Below are 6,150 nucleotides of genomic sequence, written 5' to 3'. Positions count from 1 at the left end.
CTCACTTGTGTTGTTTTCAGTGATTGATGACTTTAAACGTTAAACAGGACTGTACCAACTAATTCCACCAGCACTGACTAGAGGAGCCATAAACCCCCCAAATAGGAAACCCTATCAAGTTACATCAATGTGACTACACCGCCTGACCTCTAGAAGGCAGCAGAGCAACACATACCACTGGTATGAATGCTGAATATAGTATAACAACAGGGATCTGTAGACTTCCCACCACACATTAACCACAGATCACCTTTTCCACACTTACCTACTAAATGTATAAGGAAAATATTTTATTCAATTCAATTTGGTGATATAAGCCAGATATAAGCCAACTCAAATCTTAACCAATTAGATCTGTGATTTATTACTGAACTATTAATGAAATATCGAGTGTTTCTCACCATCATATGCCCAACCCCCAGACCATAGAGGGACTCTCTCATGGTCAGTTGTGGTGCAGCACAGTTGCTGAAATGCCAGGATGATGCCAAAATGTGGCAGGTGGCAGGATAAAGGAAAGTCTGGCTTGCCTTTCCCTGATACTGATTCATCTCAACCATGTTAACTAAGTGACGAAATTATCATCATCAGTTGTAAAAATCCAAGATGATATTTAAAGAATTGCAGAACAGAGCACTAATAGATTTTAATTAATTAATATAATTGTTATTCATTATTATATGAATTAATATAATTAATTAATTAACTAATATAATTAATAATATCGTCTAACACTGCATATACCACCAAGTACAATTTTAGTTTTCATATAGTTTTTGTGTGTAAAATTGCTGCAGAGAACACATGACAACACACAACTGTCACTGGAGACACCACAGTGGCTGCCACACACACTCTGCCTTCTCCAGTCAACTCACTGGTACATCTTCACCACCTGCACTCATATATGGACTGTGTAAATTAGAGAAACACCTGTATGCTGGATTTTGGAGTAAACATAAATGAATACAATGTTTATTGTATTTTAGATATTGAGTGTGTGGTCTGATAAGTCATATGTGTCTATATACAGTAGATGCTTAACAAACACCATGCACTGAACTTCAGTGACCTGTGCCTCCACTAGTGCATACCCTGAAAGTGTGCAGTAATGCGCTTTTTGACATCTACCTCCATGTCTTACCACTTTGTTTAATTTTGGGAATTGTTTCGTTTGTGTCACTGACTGCATTAACAGCTGCTGCAGCCATCAGCCTCTCAAACATTCTAATTAGTTCATGAATATCTTTGAATCATCATACTGACCACTTTCATTGGTTCTTCCTGATTAACTCCGAACCAGCTGCTGAGCAGCTCAAAACTGGTAATGACTCATTCATTACTAATTACTTAAAAATTAGTTACTCTCTTTGTGCCCCCCAAGTAAAGTGGCACATCATAATGAGTAGTTACTAAGTAGTCCCTCATTCCTTGAAGCCTTTACTTACCCATAATGTAAAGCAACGCATCAAAACTAACAAGTAGCTACTGGGTTATTACTGGGGATTCACAATTAGTTTAATAACAGACTGGAGACAGCAGGATTCTCATAAAAATATTTTAATCATCATATTTAGGGTACATAGCCTACGTTAATATCCACATCCACATGTAGGCCTATACCATTGGTTACACTTGGTGCTTATGTATCCAAAAGTAGTTACATCAACAATAAAAAATAAATGTCTGTATTAATATTCAGAAAATCATACAATGCCAATAAAAATAAATAAACTATTAAATAGTACATATCTACTGTATGTTTGAAATAGTTTGATGGATAGAAAGAAAATGTTTTTGTTGCTAAGCTAGGCTAATAACCAGTAAATTCAACATTACGTTCACCTTAGCCAATCAAAATCCCACCTCCCGACCGTCACGCTAGTGCCAGTCTTAGCTGAATCCTTGATGAGGGAAAGCGTTGTTATTGAAGTGGTAAGAAACCTAGTTAAACAATGAGGGAACTCATTTTAAGATCTATCTCACACAGGCTCTGCCCTCCACTGGACTCCATGGGTACTACTGTCCTCCAATGATACATGCGTATTCGCCCACTGAACTTTGCATGAACGTAGCCAGCCAATCAAGACAGCATCCTCCTTTTCTCTTCAGCGAACAGTGAGTTTGCCCACTGATCAGCTTTCTCCATGGATGGAGTCGCTGCTTATAATGCTCACTTGTCATCTCCCGGCTTCATAGCCGACAAACACCATCATAAATTCTGTTTTGAGTGCCTTGCGCAAGACCTCACAGAGAGAGGTGTTCAGCAGTCACCATCCTGTGCGGACTGCTGACAGTTGCCTGACTTTAGATGCTGGCAGTGGTGGGATCACTTTGAGTGTTTCGATGTATTTCCACTGCGAGGACAGCGAGTTGGAGCTTGTGAACGATGACACAGAGCTCCCCGCTCAGCCTTTCTCCTGGTCATCCCAACTGATATGACAGCTTCGTTGCAGATGATGAAGATATATCATCAGTGTCCCATGAAGCCCAGCTGCTGGTGTCTGTCTGCTGTCTGACTTCCCACGAGTGATGACCATCATGGCTGGCCATGTTGGGCGAACACTGCCCCCCAGCTTCCACCCGTGCTGATGAGCCGTCTCCGTGAGGGTTCTACTCACCTCCCTGCTGGATGCAACAGCCAACAGTTTGGGTGTGTGGGGTGTTTCGCTGGTGTCTTCACAGCAAAATGCCCCCCCTCCTGAGAACAAGGTTCGCGGGTGCCAAGCACGGATAGGGCTCTATGACAGCAAGCCGACAGCGCAGATATGATATGGGAGAGAGCGTCCCGACAGTGAGGGCTGTGTTCTCCAGCCCCCCTGCAATCTTCCCACCATGCTGTTCATGATCTTTGTGAATGTTTGCCTGTTATAATGTTTTAATTAAAATAAAATACACTTCTAACAGAACAAGTTCTCATACCCTCCCTAATTCTTGATGCCACTATGGTGAAGTCGGCTCAATCCACTCCACACAGTGTATCATGTCTGTCCAGTGTTGCACAAACACACACACACAGATGTTGCTCCTGCCGCCTATATGTGCACATTACAGTTGGTGTGATGCTGTAAAAAAAATTCACCTCACCGATGTAATGGCACTGAATAAACACGCTTGCCTCTCGTGATCATCTTGTGTGCATGCATTGGCATTGTAGTTGTCTGCCACGATGGCGTCTACCAAAGAATATACATGTACAAGATAATACCTAAGCATATTATTTGGTGTTTCTGGCAGTTATCTGCCAGAAATCATAAATTGACTTTTATTCACTTTTAAGCCACATTTTTATGATAAACTTTTTAGATCTTGGTCATTTTTATGTATATCTTTTAACCAGATGAAGAATTTTAGTAATTGTCTGGATCTTATCAGAGAAACAGTGTTTTTACCGGTTTTAATCCCCATGTATGTTTGTTTTGGAGAGGAGGAGACTTCTGTGGATAATTTGGCTCCCAGTAAAAATCTCCTGAACGTCTGGATCTTAAGTTGTCAGAGAAACAAGTTGAGCAAATGTTAGCAGCAGGTCAGCTCACAGCCTATCTGGACATCCTGTGTATGCTGAACATAGACAAAGAAACACTTTTTACCATGAAACTGCTTTATTCAGTGTTTTTATGGATTTTAATCCCCATGTAGGAGGAGTCCTCTGCAGATAAATCAGCTCCCGGTAAAAACCCCCTGAATGATGAACACTGAAGGAATCCTAACTAGGAGAGACTGACTGGTGGTTGTTTAACAATGAAGACAACAACTCCCATGATCCCACGGTACTTCACAACGTCATCACATTCCATCTTTTGTTATTGTTTTGATTGACAGACTTCTAGCAGCAGAAATTACATATTGTGCATTTAAAAAAAATGCACCACAAGTAGTGCTTCAGAAAACATTTTCACTGCATGGTGAGAGGAAAGACCTGAAATGACAATGGCGTTTAAGAAATTTAGATTTAAAAGAAATGTAAAGCAGAAAATGGTCAGAGATTGTGTTCCAGGTTTGCGTTTAGGGTTCAAACACAGTCAGCATGTTTTATACTTTGCTTGACGTTTCATTCTTTACTTTTCCCTGCAGAACTGTAGACCTACGTGCTGATATCTTCATAGTAGGCAGAAATTACAAACACTCCCTACACACAGAAAGGCTATGTGGTACTGAAATGAGAAATGTTAAGAAATAAAGATTTTTTTTCCTCACAGACAGATAACACTATCTGACAGCTGGCTATGTGAAGCAATAATACTGTAGATAGTGCAGCTGACTTGTGCCCATTTTTCATAAATGGTGAGCAGTTGTAATATGTGATATACATGAACTGCTCTTGCTCTGTCTCACATTTATCAGACTGAGTTGAATTTAAAACTTGGGGTGGGGTTTGGGGGCCCTAGGGAGGAGCTGTCAGTAGTTTCTTGACATTTCCCAGGGATTGGAGAAACTACACTGACACTGAGCCACACTCAGTTTGTCTCATTCTTCCAAACTTTCACTCTTTGTCTACTCTGATGGTTCTTTCATTCCCTCAGGACTGTTTTTATATTAATTCTAGACTAAACATCAGACTCAACTGCAAAGCAAGGCAATCAGAAGACTGCTGCTCAAAGCCATGTGGGAAATTCAGTATTTCATCAGTAGATAAACTGAATTTGTAAAGTATTTAACCATCTTGACTTTGAGGATACAGGCCCTCAAGTGCCAAGATTGGATCATTATGAGGCCAAAATTGTACTCAGCAGTAATGAATATAACTTAAAGAGCAAATTCTAAAACTTTCTGAGATGGAGCAGCAAATGAGTGCTGTGTCCACAAAAAGGTGGAGTGACCAGTGAACCAGTTACAAACTGGTTTATTTATTGCCACTTTGGGCTAACAAAGTGCAAAGTTCCCCTGAGCATCTTTAAGTTTGTGACTTTATCTCTTCAGAGAAATATCATGAAATTACACATTAAGAAATACATTTTGTTTTGGTTCCTCTTCATCATCTCTTAAGTGCTCCAGCAGACATGCTGAGACATGCACTTATCATGTGAATCAAGTTTCCTGATCACTGAGTGGAAACTGTAACATTCTCCAGGTACTTGGTTGATGGTGGCCATATCATTTATCAAACCAAATGAGTTTATTTACCTTCTGTCGCTGGGTAACAGATTGATGCTGACTAGCTTGTTGCCATAGTAATTTTGATCACTTTTAAATAAACAAATAATTGATTTTAGACCTCTGAAAACCACAATGTTAGAGGAAGATGATGAATTACTTGCTGTCTTCTTAATAAATGCTTTACTTAAATCCTATTTTTATATTCATATTCTCTGATTATCACTGAATTTAGGGGCAGAGGAATCTGAAAATAAATTAAAGTCATGCAGGACAATAAAAAAATACTGGCTCTAAAGTGAGTTTTGATAGATACTTATTCAACACTAGATAAAGACATGGCAAAGTTTGGCACTGACAGACTTTATGTGAGTATGGAAGTGTGCATCAGAAATGTAGGTAGCATGTAGCATGTTTCAGTATATATGCAGTATTTTTGTTTATACATATTTGAGCCATGTGAATGTAACTGAGGTGACTGGAGCAAGGAGAAATAAAATGATGGAGGAGAAAACTGGGTGGCACCTTATAATGTCTTCCTGCTGCGTTGTCTATTGAAACACCAGACTAAAACAAATGTTGGTTCCAGAGACTTAAATGTGAATGAAGTGGGTAGAAGTAAGGAAAAATCAAAAAGGATTGAGAAGGGAAAAAAATAGGTCAGTCACTCTGTATCCCAAAAGTGCCAAAAATAAAAGCCCCCCTGTCTTCTCTCTCTCACCATCACCCTCTCTGTTTGGCTAATCAAAGCCAGATGTATGTGCACGAGGCCTTCATTCAACCTCCCCCTCTTTTTCCCCCTCCCTCCCTCTCTCACTCCGTTGCTCTGTTTCTTTTTCTCGGTGTGGGTTTCCTCCTCAGGCTCAGTACCTCTCTGTTCCCCCCTTCATCTCCTCCTCCTCCTCCTCCTCCTCTCTTGCCTCTCTCCCCCTTGCTCTCTGGCAGAGCAGGAAATACTCCAGGTTCCTGGCCCTGAAGGGAGCATGTTTCTTCTAACCACTAACAGATGGAGGGATGAAGGAGGGAAGGGAAGGATATGAGAGTGAAAGGATGGCG

Source organism: Thunnus thynnus, chromosome 13 (genome assembly GCF_963924715.1).
Source record: "Thunnus thynnus chromosome 13, fThuThy2.1, whole genome shotgun sequence".
Taxonomy (NCBI): Eukaryota; Metazoa; Chordata; class Actinopteri; order Scombriformes; family Scombridae; genus Thunnus; species Thunnus thynnus.
Note: the sequence above shows the minus strand (reverse complement) of the source record.